General features: G+C 44.2%; 1 pseudogene; it reads right to left on the reverse strand.

Annotated features, from left to right (window-relative positions):
• Positions 1-19,619, reverse strand: part of LOC103257548 — a 67,182-nt pseudogene that overhangs the window by 24,992 nt on the left and 22,571 nt on the right.

Consider the following 19,619-nt stretch of genomic DNA (forward strand, 5'->3'; position numbering starts at 1 on the left):
GCGGGCTCAGGCAATCCCCCCCCCTCGGCCTCCCAAAGTGCAGGATTACAGGCTGAGCCACTGAGCCTGGCTAATTTTTTTTTTTTTTTAATTGTAGAGACGAGGTTTCCCCAAGTTGTCCGGGCTGGTCTTGAACTCATGGGCTCAGGCAATCCACTCACCTCAGCCTCCCAAAGTGCTGGGATGACAGGCTGACCATTTTCTTTCCCTGGCGGGGATTCACCTCCCTTTCTTGGTTGGGGCAGCTCCCATCTTTTTCATCTATTTCCCTTTCAGTAAGCTGTAGTTTACGGTGATTACAGGCAAGTTAGGGGTAAAGGTTTGGAGGCTTCATTTCATTCTTTGAGGCAACCTCTTCGGTTACTTCATTCACCAGCCCATTACCAACTGCCTGAAAGAATTTCCTCATTGATGGCTGTCTACATAAGTGACAGCTATTTCAGTGGGGAGTAGTAAATTTTCTAAAACGTATTTAATTACTTCCCCATGGACTAACTCTTTTCCTCGACTGTTTATAAGTCCCTTTTCTATCCAGATTTTTCCAAAAATATGTACTACTCCATAAGCATATTTAGAATCTGTATAGATTGTACCTTCCTTATTTTGTAAGTATTTTCAGGGCTTGATTAAGAGCATATAATTCCTAAGTTTGTGCAGACCATGAATTAGGTAGCCTTCCTCTTTCATAAATGGATATATTATTCCCATCAATAACTGAATACCCACTACACCTTTTGCTTTCACTCTGGAGGAGCTGTCTATGAACAATCTAACACCGGCACAGAGTGGCTTTTCTCTCAAATCTGGTTTTAGCTTGACATTCAATAATATCTAGGCAGTTATGATCCAATGTCTTCTGATTTTTCTTTTCCCTGGCTCTCAGGAAACTGGCTAAATTAATATAAGAATCTGCAGTTAATATTAAGTCATCCTTCTCTAATAGTATTGACTCATATTTTAAGATTCTGAAGTCAGTTAATCAACAGCCGGCCCTATGATTCAGGATGGCCCGGACTTGACGAGGGGTACCAACCAGAAGGTTTCCTCTGAAGGCTAACTTATGACTTTCTTCATAAGTTAGCAAGGCAGTGGCTGCAATGGTCTGAACACATTCTGGCCTCTGGACACAGGATCTAATAGTTTGGATATAAAGTCTACGGGTACCCACCCCAATCTTGGGTAAGTACCCCGACATCTGTTCCTTGATCAGTTGTTACAACAAATGGAAAGGTTTTTCTAAAGAGAGGAGACCCAGGACAGGGGCTGTAATTAGGGCCTGTTAAAAGTTTTCTAAACTTCATATTTCTTCTTTAGTCCATTGGAGGGAGTGTGGTGCTCTCTCTGATAGTTTTAAATATACACCTTTAGTTTTGGTTGCACACGAGTCAATCCATAGTCTGCAATAACCTATTAGACCTAGGAATTTTCTAAGTTCTCTTTTTATTTTAGGACTAGGAGAGTTAACTATTCTGGTTATTCTTTGAGGGTTAATTCTCCATTTGCCTGCACTGATTGAATGCCCAAGATATTTAACTTCTTGTTCCACAAATTGTAGCTTACTTTTAGAGGCCCTTAGTCCTTGCTGTCCTGAGAAATTAAGAAAATTTATAGTTACTTCAAAGTCCTGGGCTTTATCTGTTCCTGAGATTAGGAGATCATGTACATATCGCAAAAAGTTAGAGTCAGGCCAAGGCAGAAACTCCTCTAATACAGTTTCTAGAATCTGGCCAAATAAATTAGGAGATTCAGTAAAACCTTGGGGTAACACAGTCCGGTGACACTGTTGCTTTCTTCATTTGTAGGATTTTTCCATTCAAAGGCAATGAGGTCTTTACTCCCAGGGGCCAATGGGCAGGCCCAGAAAGCATCCTTGAGATCTACCACACTAAACCATTCATTTTCATAAGGAATTTTATTAAGGAGGGTATAGGGGTTTGGCATCACAGGATGCTGAGTTTAAACTATTTGGTTTATTGCCCGTAAGTCCTGCACTAGTAGCTAGTAGGATCCATTGGGGTTCTTTACTGGAAGTATTGAGGTTTTGTATGGTGACACACATGGTTCCAAAAGCCCCTCCCTAAGAAGACTTTCAATGACCAGTTGAAGTCCCTTTTCCCCTTCTATAGACATAGGATATATTTTTCTTTTTTCCCTTTTTTTAGTTGGAGTCTCACTGGGTCACTCCGTCACCCAGGCTGGAGTGCAGCGGCACGCTCGTGGCCACCCCAGCATCGACCCACTGGGCTCCAGTGATCCTTCCGTCTCAGCCTTCCTTCCAAGTAGCTGGAACTACAGGTGCATGCTACCACACCTGACTGATTTTTTAAAATTTATTGTTGAGACGAGGTCTCACCAAGATGCCCAGGCTGGTTTTGAACCCAGTGGGCTCAGGCAATCCACTCGCCTCGGCCTCCCAAAGTGCTGGGATTACAGGGTGAGCCACGGAGTCTGGCCTAGGATATTGTTTTCTACAGACAACTTCATCTGGTTGTTTTAAAGAAATCTGAATGGGGGGAATTTGTAGACCTTCCCTATTCCCTACTGTCATCCATACTTTAGGGTTAATTCTTTGTACCTCTTCCTCTGTGAGATATGCCATTTGGACCTTAAGTTGACCTTGCTCTGGTCCTACATTAAGGATCATCTAGACAATTAGGTCTCCGCCTATGAGATTTATTCCTGCTTCTGGGACAAATTAAAATGACCCCGTCAGTGTCTCAGTCTCAGTTTTTATAATCATGGGTTCAAATATAGGAACCGAAATTCTTCTCCCTTTATCCTGGAAACTAAAAAGCTTTTCCAGAAAAATTGAACATTTTTGGGGTCTGAAGACGAGAGGAGCAACTTGCCTAGTATTAACGAGGCATTTGGCCATCCTTCCCATTAGGCCACACCTTCAGATTTATCAAGGGTTCCTGGTGAGGTCTGGTAAAGAGGAACCCCTGACCACCCCTTTCCAAGAAATTAAGAAAATTTATAGTTGCTTCAAAGTCCTGGGCTTTATCTGTTCCTGAGATTAGGAGATCATGTACATATCGCAAAAGGTTAGAGTCAGGCAAAGGCAGAAACCCCTCTAATACAGTTTCTAGAATCTGGCCAAATAAATTAGAAGATTCGGTAAGGTCTTGGGGAGACTGTTTTTTCCCCTCCTTTCAATTCAGGACAATCTCTTTTGAAATGTCCTGGTTTCTTACAATGATAACATCCAGCTCCCTTTTGATTGAATTCCCTCATCACAGTTCCTTTTGGGTTAGACCTTCCACTAGTCTGATATTCAGGACTTGCCCAAGGAGGGGTCTTACATTTCTCTTTCCAACGCCTTCTCTACAGTGCTTACCATGATGCTAGCTTTTTGTTTTCTGCTTTTCTTCAACCCTTTTTTTTTTTGAGTTGGAGTCTCACTCTGTCGCCCAGACTGGAGTTCAGTGGTCACCGCAGCCTCGACCTGCTGGGCTCTGGTGATCCTTCCGCCTCAGCCTTCCACGTAGCTGGAACTACAGGCACACGCTACAAGGCCCAGCAAATTTTTTGATTTATTGTAGAGATGAAGTCTCGCCAAGTTGCCCAGGCAGGTCTCGAACCCACGGGCTCAGGCAATCCACTCTCCTTGGCCTCCCAAAGGCACGAGATTACAGGCTGAGCCACTGAGCCCCGCCTTCTTCATTCCTTTTAACAAACACCTTTTGTGTTTCTCTTAACAACTCTTCAATAGGTCTTTCATTCCACCCCTCCAGCTTTTGTAACTTTCTTGCAATGTCTGGTCAATTTTTGGTAACAAAATTAACTTTTAGAAGGCCCTGTCCTACCAGGTCTTCTGGGTTTAATCCAGAATATTTTCTCATTTGATCTCTAAGTCGTTGTAAAAAAGTTAATTGGGGTTTTCTCCTTCTGTTGCTGGATTTCAAAGGCCTTTGATACATTTTGGGATCTCGGGGCTGACTCTCTCATTCCTTTAATTATTAATTTCCAGGCTGGGCTCGGTGGCTCAGCCTGTAATCCCAGCACTTTGGGAGGCCAAGGTGAGCAGATTGCCTGAGCCCACGGGTTCGAGACCCACTCGGGCAACTTGGCGAGATCTTGTCTCTACAATAAATAAAAAATTAGCCGGGCGTGGTAGTGTGTGACTATAGTTCCAGCTACTTGGAAGGTTCCAGCTACTCGGAGGCTGCCGTGGCCAGGAGCGTGCCACTGCACTCCAGACTGCACTCCAGTCTGGATGACAGAGTGAGACTCCAACTCAAAAAAAAAAATTATTAATTTCCTTAAACCTTGCATTCTAACTCCATCTCTTGGGTTATTATTATTCCATCTGGGGTCTGTGTTGGGATATTTTTGTTCATCTGGTTGCACTCCAGAGTGGGGGATGTTCCCACTCCCAGATGAATGTGGCAGCCCTTCAAATCATTCCCCTTACTTCACCAGTAAAAAGATTTCACAATAGACATCAGTGCCACCCAGGCATATATATATTAGGGCCAAGAAACTGATCAACCTGGTCAGCTAATCCTTAAGGATCATCTAATAATGGTTTCATTTCTTTTTTGAAATTTCTTACTTCAGTACTAGTAAGTGGGGCATTAACAACGCAAATTTCTCCTTGCCCCAAGGAAACTTCCCTTAGCAGGAACTGTTTTGAATTTTCATCTGGACCTCCAGGGGGAAAGGAGAATTTTTCAAGATCTCTTTTTCATTGTTCCAATTCTCTTTTCAGATTAGGATATAGGGGCTTAGGACTTGGAGATCTCAATTCTTGAGCTTCTGATAGATCCACATCCCCAGTTGCTCCCCACCCCCCAGATCTCTGATGTTTTTTGAGGTTATAAGGGGAGAAATACAGGATAGCGGACCCCAGGTTTCTCTCTCTCCCCTAGAGGCCCAGATTTTTTTTCTTTCTCATTTCCCGTTTGAAGGGGAAACATAGGAAGGGTTTCTGAAAGCCAACAAAGGGCATAATCCCTCGCCTCAGATGAAATGGAGGGCTTATTGTTTCACAGAGATCACTTAAGTCTGACAAGGCCAGTCCTCATTGGAGCCAAGTTTTGGGCAACATACCGAGGGGTGATGGATTGGTTCCTTAGTTCATTCCTGTAGTTTGGGAATCAGTTTTCCAATTCTTTAGCATTCTTCCCAGTGGACCCTCTGGGGGAATTTCAAGGGAGTCCTCTTGACCTCCCTTCCTAGGTCTAGATTGCTTATGACCTATCTGGGTTACCACGTGAGCTGGGTATCTCCTTCTAAGGTGTTCATCTCCCCCCACCCCCATGCTGGAAGTATCTTGCAAACATTAGGCTTTGTTTCATCTGTCTCTGGGTGGTTCCCTCACGGGACAATGAAACCGCGGATCAGGACTCCACACTCCCTTCGTACGTCTCAGTCACATACACTCAACCTCTGAGAATTTCCCTGACCCCCAAGGCAGTACTTACAAGTTCAATTTTCTTACCTTGGCTCGTGCATGAGGTTGCTGGGTCGCCACGGTGCTGCCTGCCGTTTGCTTTTTTTTTTTTTCCTGTAGTCTCACTCTTTGTTGCCCAGGCTGGAGTGCAGTGGCATGCTCATGGCCCCCACAGCCTTGACTTGCTGGGCTTAGGTGATCTTTCTGCCTCAGCCTTCCAAGTAGCTGGAACTACAGATGCACGCCACTGTGCCTGGCTAGTTTTTGTGATTTATTGTAGAGATGAGGTTTCACCAAGTTGCCCAGGCTGGTCTCGAACTGCCAGGCTCAGGCAATCCTCTTGCCTCAGCCTCCCAAGGTGCCGGGATTATAGACTGAGCCACCGTGCCTGGTCAGCAGCACTTTTAATATTGTTCTTGCAAGAGTGAGTGTCTCTTGGGTGAGCAGGCATGCTGAAGCAGGAAGAACCAGCCCTTTTATCCTTAAAACACAGGTCCCTCTCCTGGCTTCTCATTGACTGAGTACTGCAGAAGTCACAGACTTTCCCATAAGATGCCTATGTGACACATTTTGATTGGCTTATAGAATCATTTCATTTGCATGTCCTATTTGCCGACTGGCTTACAGAATTACCATTCTGATTGAATCCCCCAAAACTTTAAACATGACGCTTGCCAAAGTAAAAAGCTCGTGCAAAGGAAGCATAAAGAAGCAGGAAGTGAATCAGCAAAAGAAAAGCACAAAGCATTTAGACACCATCTTGAGAACACAACATAAGCTAGGCTCCAATTTGAAAATAAATAACCATTCTTATTTTCCATACATATGAGAAGCAAGTGGGTCTCGAGAAGCCAGGGTTGCAGTGTTGTGAGCTGGATGTTTGTGTGCTGCCTAGATTTATATGTTGAAATCCTAGCCCCCAGGTTGTTGTATTTAGAGATGAATACTCTTAGAAAGTAATTAAGTGAGGTCATAGAATCAGTGTCTTTATAATAAGAGACATCAGTGAGCTCAAGCTTTCTCTCTGTCTTTACAGGGACACACCAAAGAAAAGCCTTGTGAAGACAGAGCAAGAAGGTGGCTGTCTGCAATTCAGGAAGAGAGCCCTCACTGGAAACTGAATTAGTTAAAGCCTTGGGTGCTTACCTTACAGAATGGTGAGAAAATGAATTTGTGGATTTGTGTTGTTTAAACCACAGAATCTCTGCTTTTTTGTTGTTGTTATTTTGATTTTTTTTTAAAATTGGAACCTTACTCTATCACCCAGGCTGGAGTGTAGTAACATGCTCATGGCCACTGCAGCCTTAACCTGCTGGACTCAGGTGATCCTTCCGCCTCAGTCTTCCAAGTAGCTGAAACTACAGGTGTGTGCCTCCAGGCCTGGATACTTTTATTGACTGTAGAGACAAAGTCTTGCCAAGTTGCCCAGGCTGATTTCGAACCCCTGAGCTCAGGCAATCCTCTCAACTCCACCTCCCAAAGTGCTGGAATTACAGGCGTGAACCAGGCTGGAGCACAGTGACATGATCACAACTCTGCAACCTCCACCTCTTGGGCTCAAGTGACACTTCTGCCTCAGTCTCCCAAGTAGCTGGGACTACAGGCACATGCCACCATGCCCCACTAATTTTTTAAAAAATTTTATTTTCTTGTAGAGACATGGTCTGGTTATGTTGCCCAGGCTGGTCTCAATCTCCCAGCTTCAAGTGATCCTCCCGCCTTGGCCTCCCAAAGTGCTGGGATGACAGGCGTGAGCCACTGTGCCGCCGTGACTTATTTTTGTTTCACAATGCGTAGGGCTCAGTTGGGAAGATTCCAGTGGTTGAAGGTGACTTGGATTATTGGGAGCTGGAGCCACCTGGAGGCTTGTTCCTTTGCAGGGATTGCACCTGAGTTTGGGTGATGTGATGACTCAGCTTACCTGGGGCTATCAAAGGATACACATGCTTATGTCCTTTCTATATGGCCTGGGCTTGTCACTGCATGGTGGGCTCACATGGCAGCTGGATTCCAAGAGGCAGGAAATGGAAGCTGTCAGGAGCCAACAGTCACATCTGCCAACAGCCATGGGGTGAACCTTCCTCATGGGTGAACCTGATTCAAGGAGGTGAAGAAATGGACTCCAGAGGGGCAAATTCCAATTGCAGAAAGGCTATTGTGGCAGTCATCTTTGGAAAACACCACCTGCTGTCCTATCTTGTAGGTTTGGTGGGAGGATTTAATGAAAGGATGCATACTCAATGCTTGCATTTTTTTTTTTTTTTGAGTTGAGATCTCACTCTATTGTCAAGGCTGGAGGGCAGTGGCACAATCACAGCTCAATGCAGCCTCAGCCTCCTGGGCCCAGGCAATCCTTCTGCTTCAACCTCCCAAGTAGCTGGGACTACGGGTACACACCACCATGCCAGGCTAATGTTTTGATTTTTTTGTAGGGATGAGGTCTTGCTATGTTGCCCAGACTGGTCTCAAACTCCTGGGCTCAAGCAATCCTCCTGATCCAGCCTTCCAAAGTGCAAGGATGACAGGCATGAGCCACTGTGCCCAGCCACTCAGTGTCTACTTACCTATTTAAGGCATCTTGTTCCTGGAGATTGTAGAGTCCGGTATGCAGAATGAGGTTCAGACCACACAGACCCATCTTTGATTTGCTAGACTGATATCTCCTTGAAGACAAGATATTTTGTTCATAGAAGTACATGGACAAATTCAGGGCACCACGAATGGTGCCTGGCACATGTAGGTACTCAATAAATATGGGTGAGAAGACAAATGTGTTGGGCCCTGGCTCCACGGAGGGGTGAGGGCACCAGCAAAATGAGTCATAGGCTGGGATCCCCACAGCCAGAGGAGAATTGAAGAGCATTAATCATACTAATTGTTGGGAGCCAGCCATGGAGGCCTGCCTGCTGACAGAGTCCAGGGGGCTGAAGACCCTTCGCAAAGCGAACCTGGGCAGCTGAGACCCTTGCTTCTTCTACTTTTGCTATTATTGCAGCTGAAAAGTTCTATACAGTCTGAGGTTGGAAAGCAAAATTCCACTCATGCCTCCACTACCCCTTGCAACAAGGCAAGAGGGGAATTCATGAAAAATGACTTTCCGTTCATTTGAATTCCTCCCTAGGTTTCCATGTCCCCGGCCTCCTGGTATTAAACCATGCAATCACTTGATTAAACATTGTAGTGGGGAAAATTGTAAAAAAAATCAGAAAGTGCTCGATTTAATGTTTGTCAGGGAACTCATTGACCTTGCCAGGAAATTATCAATAGAGATTTTAAATATCATGTGCCAGGAAGATAATTACTTGTAAGATTTTATTTCTTCTGATTGGCGACTAATTGGAGAAATTTGAGAAGCTACAGTTTGTATTTTTAGGAAGAGTGCCAATGCAAAAATTACATTGACTTAATTTCTTAATTTCTACATGGGGTATGTTATGCTTAAGAAATTAACAAACACATAAATATTAGAGCACCCCTGCCTTTACTTCCCTTTGTTAAGGAGGCTTGTAATTCTGGTTAGGGAATGTGACTAAGGTGACTTGAGCCCAAGAGACCTTTTGTTTTGCAGATGTTGAAGCTCATTCTCCCTGGCAGGGGATAATTGATGCAGATTGTAAGCACGAAGCGTGAAATTAGGGAAAACTGGTCAGGCTAACTTGCAGCTAAGAACCTTGAAAATGTTGTTTTACCCCAGCTAGTTGCAAATTGCTGTGTGAAGGTCACAGGTGTGACTTGTTAATCTATGTGACAATTATAGTGCTTAGAACTTGGTAGTGATTTATAATATAATAGCTATAGGAATAAGTAAGTTTTGTATGGACATTAAGAAATGGTAATCATTAAAAAATGTTAGGAATTTATAAGATTTATAGTTAATGTTTAGGATGATAATCTTTTAAGATCAAAACAGGATGAACAAAGATACATTGCCTGTCCAGTCCATTAAATTGAAACTAATTGCCTTGAAAAAGAAAAACATGTTTTCATCTCAAGCCAAAATCTAGGGTATAAAAGGAGTTGGGAAAGACAATAAATCGGCATTTGTCCTGCTTGCAGCAGAGTCAGTGTCCAAGTTTTTTCTCCTGCGCCGACGCCATCCCTCCTTCAGGAAATCCTGACCCACTGGAGCTGGACTCTGGCAACTAATTATGTGAGATAAATTATACTAATAGTCAAATGCAAAATTTTGAGTTGGGGTCTCACTCTGGTGTCCAGGCTGGAGTACAATGACACGATCGCTACTCATCCTAGGCTCAGGCAATTCTTCTGCCTCAGCCTCCCAAGTAGCCTCCCAACTACAGGTGTGCACCACCATGTCCAGCTAGTTTTTTGATTTTTTTTTTTAATAGCGATGAAGTCTTGCTATGTTGTCTAGGCTGGTCTCAAACTCCTGGACTCAAGTGATCCTCCTGCCTTGGCCTCCCAAAGTGCTGGGATTACAGGTGTAAGCCACCACGTTTAGCCCCCAAAGTTTTTGTTTGTTTGTTTGTTTGTTTTGTTTTTGAGTCAGCGTCTTACTCTGTTGCCAAGGCTAGTGTGCAGTGGCAAACTCATGGCCATGGCAGCCTCGATGTCCTGGGCTCAGGTGATCCTTCTACCTCAGCCTTCCAAGCAGCTGGAATCACAGGTGCACACCACCACACCCAGCTAATATTTTTGATGTATTGTAGCAATGAGGTCTCACCAAACTTCCCAGGCTGATCTCGAACCCCTGGGCTCAGGTAATCCTCTTGCCTTTGTCTCCCAAATTGCTGAGATGACAGTTGTGAGTCATTGTGCATGGTCAAAGTGTTTGTGTTTTTTTTTTGAACTGAGTTATAGCTTACAAAAATCTAAGTTACAGCCCAACAAACTTTGACATATGCCTTTGCCTGTGTAACCCACAATCCTATCATGATTTAGATAATTTTCATTGCCACAGAAAGTACCTGTGGATCAATACACTATCCCAAGATGTGGCCAATGTTCTGATTTTTATCACCATGGATAAGCATTGCCTGTTCTTGAATTTCTGACACATAGAAACATACAGTACATATTCTTGAGTGTCTGGCTTCTTTCACTCAAAATATGTCTGAAGTTCAACCATATTATTACGTGTTGCAACAGTTCATTCCTTTTTTAAATTGTCTAATAAAAACTTCCCTGAATGAAGGGAGCACAGTGTGTCTATTCACTCTCTAGTTGAGAAACACTTGGGTTGTTTCTAGTTTTTGTATATTATAAATAATGCTGTGCTTGTGTTTATTCTCTTGGGGGAAAACACCTACAAGTGAAATTGTCATTACAGGGTCTGTGCAAGGTTAATTTCACAAGACTCAAGCCATGACTTTTTTTTTTAAACAGCCACTTAAATGGAAACAGACATTTGAAACAAAAAGTTGTATCCACATTTGTTTGAGGCAGTGGTATACATATTTGCACAACATTCATAAGAATGTGGCACTTAAATGTTCCTGTTTTTATGCAATGGCATAATTATTCTCTACATCTCTTCTTATTTAAATATTTTATTGTGATAAAATATGCATAACATAATATTTACCATCTGAATTGTTTTAGTTTAGAATGGGAGTACATACAGTCATATTGGGCAACAATCAGCACCTATTTTCAGGGCATTTTCATCTTTCACTTTTTCTATTTGCATTTCTTCTTTTGACTTGAACTTTCTGGGAATGTCTTGTAAACTGAAAATCTAAAAATAATTTTGGACCCAGTTTTCTCTCCCCTATCTCCCACTTGGGTATTTTTGTGTAACTCTCTCGGTTTCTTTGTTTATTTATTGTTGAATTGGAGTCTCACTCTGTTGCCCAGGCTGGAGTGCAGTGGCATGCTCGTGGCCACTGCAGCCTCAACCTGCTGGGCTCAGGTGATCCTTCCGCCTCAGCCTTCCAAGTAGTTGGAACTACAGGTGCACTCCACCAGACCTGGCTAATTTTTTGATTTGTCATAGAAATAAGGTCTCATCAAATTGCCCAGGCTGGTCTCCAACCCCTGAGCTTAGACAATCCTCTGCCTCCCAGAGTGCTGGGATTACAGGCATGAGCAGGGAGCTATGATTGTGCTACTGCACTCCAGTCTGGGTGACAGAGTGAGACCCTGTCTCTATTTTTAAAAGGAAACAAACCCCAGAACACCTTTTAGGAGCTGAGCGTCACCTCTGGCCATCAGCAAACAAGAAAACAGGGACTTCAGTCATACAAGTGCAAGGAATTGAATTTTGTCAACAACTTGAATGAGCTTAGACATGATTCATTCCCAGAGCCTCCAGCTGAGGACACAGCTTGATCAACACTTTGTGAAATCCTGAACATAGAATGCAACTGAGTCTTACCCTGACTCCCGACCCACTAACACCATGAGATAATGCAAGAGTGTTGTTTTCAGCCACTAAATTTGTGATAATTTGTTACACAGCACCAGCTAGCTAACACACTGGGTTATGTGGCCAACCTGCTCTGTTGATTGAGATCATCAGTCTTACGTGCAAAGATACTTCAGAACCATGGACAGTGGGCTGTGTGCCAGGGAAGAGCTGATTGGCTGGATTGGTGACCATTCACTATGGAGTGATGCTATTGGACAGTCTTTGATCCTGGAACCAATCAGATTCTGTTCTGGTCTACAGACTCAGCTTCTCTTTGCCAACCATGGAGACGTGCCTTAGAGGTCCTCAAGATCCTGAGCGAATAAGTCCCTGCCTCGTTTTTCAGAAGGATCTTGCACAATCATCTTCCTCAGACATTTTCACCCCCTTTGGCATCTTCTTCTCACTTACCCAATGCTGTTCCTGCAGTCAGAAGCACCTTTCTTGCTCCCTTTGAAATTTTCTCCCCTTCACCCAGCCAAGTCCTGTTCATTCTTTGGGGATTTCTTCCTTAACTTGTCCAAATTAAGCAAGATACCCCTGTTATATACACTGAAAGCTTCCCTGCACTGACTCTTCTGCAAATCTTGTTACAATGGGCTTTTATTTACATATTTACTTTTGATAATACTTTGTTTGCTACCTGCCCAGAGTAGAAGTTCTCTAAAATTGTTCCCTTTTCTTCTTGGGCAAACACAACTGAACCGTATTTCCCAGCCTTCCTTGCTGTAGATGTTGCCGTGTAGCTGAGCTCTAGTCAATGAACTAAACTATGTGGTCCATTTCCATGCCTGGCCCACGAACACCTACCCATGATCCTCCGTCATTTTATTCTTTTGTGGCTTGATATGGATGACCATGGTGATGGATGGTAGAACCACAACATGGAAGAAGCCTGGGGCCCTGCATCACTGCATGGAGGAGGAGAGATTTCCACCAACCAGGAGACACCTGTTTTCAACTTCATATGAACAAGAAGTCACTTGGATTTGGGGGTTTATCTGTCACAACTGCTAGTGTTATTTTGGTTATTTTTCAGAGACAAAGTCTTGCTCTGTCTGGAGGCCTTGGAGTCTGGAATGTAGTGGTGCAATCATAGCTCATTGTAGCCTTGACCTCCTGGGCTCAGATGTTCCTCCCACCTCAGCCTCCAGAGTAACCGGGACTACAGGTGCGTGCCACCACTCCTGGATAATTTTTTGATTTTTTTGTAGAGATGAGGTCCCATTATGTTGCCCAGGCTGGTCTCGAACTCCTGGGCTCAAGCACTCCTCCTGCCTCAGCCTCCCAGAGTGCTGGGATTACAGGCGTGAGCCACTATGTCTGGCCTAAAAGTTCTTTCTTTAGGGAGATCTGAGTGGCACACCTCAACAGATGTATTCAAGATGCATTTAATCATTTAGAAAAATGGATTTAAACACAAGTCGTTTTCATTACACAATATTGTTAACTATAGCACTATACCAGATAGCAGATTTCCAAAACTTATTTATTTTGCATAACTGAAACTTTATATCCTTTCAGTATCACTTTGCAGCATGAGTGTTTTAAGAGAAAGGACACGTGTTTGCCTTTGACAAGAAGCTTCAGATAACTTTACGAAGATGATTAAGCAAACCGCGAGCTAAGTGCAGTAGGCTGCAGGTGTCTAGTCACGAATTTTGATGATCATCTCTCAATCTGTTTTTCATTTGAATTAAGAAAGGCAGGTTTATTAAAGGGAAGATACATTGTGTTCTTCACGACAGGCAGAACAACAGAGTGAGAGCGTTTACTGTCTTCTCTCTCAATCTTCTAAGGTCACGAGGGCCTTCTTCATAATGGAAATTACTGTCTAACTAGCTTTGGGCTTTTCTTAGAACATCATATCTGTGTTTTGGGTAACTCCCTACTATTTCTGTGATTTACTGCACTGATAGTTCCACATTCCAGCCCGCAAGTGGTCAGGTCTGAAATGCCTGGTCGATCGGGTGGAGGTTGTGTAGAGATAAGAAAGATGTCTGAACACCTACCCTCTTCTAAATTAGACCTGTCTAAAAAAAAATAAAATCAGCCTCAACTTCTTCCCTTAGAGATTTTTGATCCCATAATTGTGGGGTGCAGAGGGAGGAAAGTCCATCGTCTGTAACTTTTTCAAAGCTGAAATAGGCCCCCTAGCCTGGGACCGGAAAATCTCTCCCTATCTGATCTGAAGCATCCAGGTTTTTTAAATGGTAGCCATCAGTTGCGTATCATCATGTGGGCATGCTATTGCTCGATTCTGGAAGAAACAAATTTCACCAGGCAGTTAGATACATGGACCCAAACCCAACAGGATTATAATTGTTAAAGTAGATTCAACAAGAGGAATAACTCAAGCAAAAGATGGCATAGAGTTCTTTTTTTTTTTTTTGAGTTGGAGTCTCACTCTGTTGCCCAGGCTGGAGTGCAGTGGCATGCTCACGGCGGCCATCACAGCCTCAACCTGCTGGACTCAGGCGATTCTTCCTCCTCAGCCCTCTACATAGCTGGAACTGCCAGCGTGTGCTACCACACCTAGCTTATTTTTTGATTTATTGTAGAGACGAGATCTCACCAAGTTGCCCGGGCTTGTCTCGAACCCCTGAACTCAGGCAATCCTCTCGCCTCGGCCTCCCGAAGTGCTGGGATTACAGGCTTGAGCCACCAAACCCGGTTCTTAATGGTGTCCCAAATGGAGTCTGCAGTGGGAGGCTCTTTTTCCAAACCATGGAACCACCTGAACTTATCATACATTTTCTTTTTTTTCTTTTTTTTGAGTCGGAGTCTCACTCTTGTCACCCAGGCTGGAGTGCAGCGGCACGCTCATGGCCACTGCAGCCTCCACCTGCTCAACTTAGGCGATCCTTCCACCTCAGCTTTCCAAGTAGCTGGAACTACAGACGCACGCCACCACCTCCGACTAGTTTTTGTGATTTATTGTAGAGACGAGGTCTCGCCAAGTTGCCCAGGCTGGTCTCAAACCCTCAGGCTCAGGCAATCCTCTCGCCTCACCCTCCCAAAGTGCTGGGATTACAGGCTGAGCCGCTGCGCCTGGCCACTATACATTGTCTTTAAGTCCTCTCTTTGACTTGTCCAGTAACATTCACGTGAGTGTAGCAAGTCCTCAGAAGTTTCACATATTACAAGCTAAGTTGGTGGCTGTGAAAGAGAATAACTAAGTTAAAAGCTGAGTAGCAAAGGATGACAAGGGAAAGTGCTTCACGTGTACTGGTCGCATTAGAGAGCTGCGTCTCAGTTTCCAAGGTGGTACTGCAGGTGGACTGGTTTCCTTTTCTTTTCCTTTTTATTCTGTATTTTATTACTGAAATACGCTGTCCTGCCCACCCCACCCCACAATAAAAAATCTCCACCAGGTCTCCCATCCCTTTCTCCCATCTCTCCTTCCCTCATCCAGTCCTGTACATGAGTGCTCCAGGATTCCCTGACCACTGGTTATTTTGGAGTGTGTCCATTGGGGAGCGAGGTGGAAACCACCAGGGTCTTTGGGAAGAAAACAGAGGGAGATGAGAGAGACCCAGGAGGGATTACTTGTGGGCTTGGCCACTCGCTCACAGGTCAACTCTATCTCCTCCTCATCTGGACAGGTGGAGGTCAATTCTTCCTGAGCACAGGTATTTCTCAAGTACTGATGCACTCCCTGGACGGCCTCAGGGCTGGTGAATCCCTGGTATTTCTTATATACCACCTGTACTATGTGCAGCTTTGGCAAAAGGTTGCAGTCAGCCAGGGTGAGCTTGTTGCCATCCAGAAATTTCCTCTGAGAGATGTCCTCATCTTCAACACCGGTTTCATCTGCTTTGTCTGGGAGGGGGCATGTCAAGTAATTGTCTAAAAGCTTCAGGACTTTCAGGAGCCCCTTCTGCAGAATGTCATGGAGTGCTGGATTTGAATTATCTTTTTTGGGGGGGGGGAGGTCAGGGGATTACTCTGTTGCCCAGCCTGGAGTGCAGTGGCACACTCACGGCCACCACAGCCTTGACCTGCTGGACTCAGACGATCCTTCTGCCTCAGCCTTTCAAGTAGCCCAAACTCCAGGCGTGCACCACCAAGCCTGACTAATGTTTCTTGATTTATTGTAGAGACATGATCTCACCAAATTGCTCGGGCTGGTTTCGAACTCCTGGGCTCAGGCAATCCTCTCGCTTTGGCCTCCCAAAGTGCTGGGATTACAGGCGTGAGTCACCGCGCCTGGCCTTGAATTCTTGGTGTAGGTAGAAAATTTGGCAAATATGTCCAGTCTGGCTGTGTGGGACTCAGCGTTCAGAGCTGCCAGCCTGAGGTACCTGAGAGGGCCCAAGAGTGCCTCTAGAAATTCTTCAATCTTGTTGGTGTCTGAGTGCACTTCAGTGCCATACAGTAGGAATGGGAGCTGTCCGCCTCTGGACATCAACAGTGGTGATGTTGAAAGTGACTCCCTTGAGTCAGAGCACCTCGAACCATCTCTGGGAGAAGGGGCAGTTCCCAATCTTGGCTCCATCACTGTGAGGCTTCACGAACAATTTGACCTGTGGTTGTTCCCCAGCCGTGGTTGTGTTGGGGACCAGGAAGTCGAGCTGGTTTTCTATAGATGACGTAGATAAACAGATCTTTAATAAGAGACGTTTCCGTGGAGACAGAAGAAAATCAAAGACTAATATCAGGAGTAGTCTAAAAATAAACTTTCCCCGTCCCCCAAGTCAGAGTCTCACTCTGTTGCCCAGGCTGGAGTACCGTGGCACGATCGCCACAGCCTCGACCCCCTGGGCTCAGGTGATCCTTCTGCCTCAGCCTTCCAAGTAGCGGAGACTACAGGCACGTGACACCACATCTGGATAATTTTTAAAAATTTACTGTAGAGACGAGGTCTCGTCACGTTGCCCAGGCTGGTCTCAAACCTTTGGGCCTAGGCAATCCTCTTGCCTCTGCCTCCCAAAGTGTTGGGATTACAGGTGTGAGTCACCAGGCATATAAATAAGCTTTTAGAGTTTCTGATGCATCCTCAGATTGCAGGGACAACCTGACAGATTCTTCTGGGCTGTAGTTTGAATCAGGCATTTAAGTGAACTTTTTTGTGTTCTTTTAGGTGAACTTTTTTGGTGTGTGTTTTTTAAGTGAACTCTTTTTTGTAAAGAAAAAATGGAAAATGTTCGTCTGGAGTCTCATAGCCAGGAAAGACTTTAGGATATAGTTTACATTGCAGAAAGTAATAAAAACTAAAAAATAATGAGCAAGTTAATTTAAAAAGAGGCGTACCATAGTTTCTTTTGAAACACAATTTCCTCTTGGCTGGGCACGGTGGCTCACACCTGTCATCCCAGCACTTTGGGAGGCAGAGGCAAGAGGATTGCCTGAGTCTAGGGGTTAGAGACCAGCCTAGGCAACTTGGTGAGACCTCGTCTGTACAATAAATAAATAAATAAATAAAAATTAACCAGGCATGGTGGTGCGTTCCTGTAGTTTCAGCTACTCGGAAGGCTGAGGCAGAAGGATTGCCTGAGCCCAGTAGGTCGAGGCTGCGGTGGCCGTGAGTGTCCCACTGCACTCCAGCCTGGATGACAGAGTAAGACTCCTTTTCAAAAAAAAAAAAAAGAAAGAAAGAAACATAATTTTCTCTCTCCAGTCTTCGGTTTCTATGAAAGGTAGATCATAATGAGACCAATTGATTTGTAAAATAAGGTTTAGACTTATTATTTACAGTTTGCATAAAGTGCAGCAAGTATAATTATTTGCCATATAGGCTCTTTTAAAATTGGTTTTGTTGGAACAGTTTCCATAAGAAATCTCAGGTTAGATCCCCAAAAACCTCTGAGCCCACTAGGGACCCGCCTATAAATATCTGTATGAACTAGGTAAATTCATGTCTTTGAGATTCTGAGCAACTTGGGTTCCCCGGGCCTGTGAGTAAGCCGGTTTCTTCACCTACCTGAGGTCAGAAGCCCCTCAGAGCTGGAAGGGTACCAGGCCAGCCTTTCTAAGGGCTTTATTTTATCTGCTCTTTATAGAGCTTCATCTTAATTCCTCAAAGCAGTCTGCTGTGAAATGTCATTTTAGCCAAAGCCTTGGGAAAATAATTAGTATCTCCAGTCACATCTTGTTACAAAAGAAAACAGACTCTTGTTGAACTTATGCAAATCAACATACTGTTATAAAATCAATGCTTACAAACAGCTTCTGAATTCTGGCCAAATCGAATAGAGAGAAAGATCATGCTTTAGATTTTGTTCATGAGATCATAGTTTACTCATTTATTGAAAGCTGTAAATAGCTCAAGGAAAAAGTTATTTTTGACTCTGAGAAACATGACAAAAAGAATCAGTAAGCTGGATGCGGTGGCTCATGCCAGCACTTTGGGAGGCGGAGGTGAGAAGATTGCCGGAGTCCAGGGGTTCAAGACCAGCCTAGGCAACTTGACGAGACCTTATCTGTACAATGAATTTTTAAAAATTAGCCAGGTATGGTGGCACGTGCCTGTAGTTCCAGTTACTTGGAAGGCTGAGGCAGGAGGATCTCCTGAGCCCAGCAGGTCGAGGCTGCAGTGGGCTGTGAGTGTGCCACTGCACTCCAGCCTGGGCGACAGAGTGGGACTTTGAATTAAAAAAAAAAATTGGCAATACTTCAAAATATTATACAAAGTATTTGTTTTCTATTCATTCAGGTTATGTCATTAACTCCTTTGTAAAATTTTAGAGTTGTGAAGTGAGGATTTGTTACATAAGTAGTTTGCAGGCAGGTGAAGTTTGGGCTTCTAGTTGGTTCTGTTTCCCCCAGAGAGTGGACCAGGTACCCAGTGTGTTGCCACGTGGTCCCCTCCCTTCCCTCTCTCCCCAGTAGTGTCCAGAATCTGCCGATCCCTTCCTTGTGCTAGTGTGACCAGTGATCAGGGCCCACTCATGAGTGAGAACGTGCAGTATTTCGTTTTCTGTTTCTGTGATAGTTCACTTAGTATGATGGTCTCCAACGCCAGCCAATTTACGGTGAAGGCCATGCTTTTGTCCTTCTTTGTGGCTGCGTAATATTCCATCATGTATATGTACCACATTTTCTTTATCCAGTTCACTTTCAATGGGCATTTGGGTTGGTTCCATGTTTTTGCTATTGTGAGCAGTGCGGTAATAAACATGAGTGTGCAGGTGTCTTTTCTGTAGAGTGATTTATGTTCTTCCGGGTATATTCTCAGGAGAGGGATTGCTGGATTGCATGGGAGCTTGGTTTTTAGTTCTTAGGAATGGCCACACTGCTTTCCACAGAGGATGAACTAGCCTGCACTCCCACCAACAATGTAGAAGTGTTCCTTTTTCTCCACAGCCATACCAGCACCTGTTGCTTTATGACTTATTAATGATGGCCATCCTTTCTGGAGTTAGGTGGTATCTCATTGAAGTTTTGATTTGCATTTCTCTGACGATTAGTGAGACTGAGCATGTTTTTTCATGTGTTTGTTAGCTACTTATATGTCATCCTTGGAGAAATGTCTGTTCATGTCCTATGCCCACTTTTTAATGGGGTTGTTTTTTTTCTTTCAGTTCATCTGAGTTCCTTGCAGGTCCTGGATGTTAGGCCTTTGATGGTTTCTTTTGCTGTGCAAAAGCTTTTCAGTCTGATGTGCAATTAACTTTTGTCCTGTTCAACACTGGGTCAGCAATCCTCGCAAGAACACACGTTAAAAAAAATAAGAGTGCTGGAAGTTTCTTTTCTCCCCCCTGGTTTAAGGTACAGTCTCCAAAGTTGTTAGAAATTGGCATCGAAGGGCACTTGGCATGAGCCACTGTGCCCACCTCCCTTCTCCACAGTATTTGTTTGTTTGTTTGTTTTTGAGTTGGAGTCTCACTCTCTCTCCCAGACTGGAGTGCAGTG

This window comes from Carlito syrichta, unplaced genomic scaffold (assembly GCF_000164805.1).
Source record: "Carlito syrichta isolate Samal-C Ts95f unplaced genomic scaffold, Tarsius_syrichta-2.0.1 Scaffold301789, whole genome shotgun sequence".
Lineage (NCBI taxonomy): Eukaryota > Metazoa > Chordata > Mammalia > Primates > Tarsiidae > Carlito > Carlito syrichta.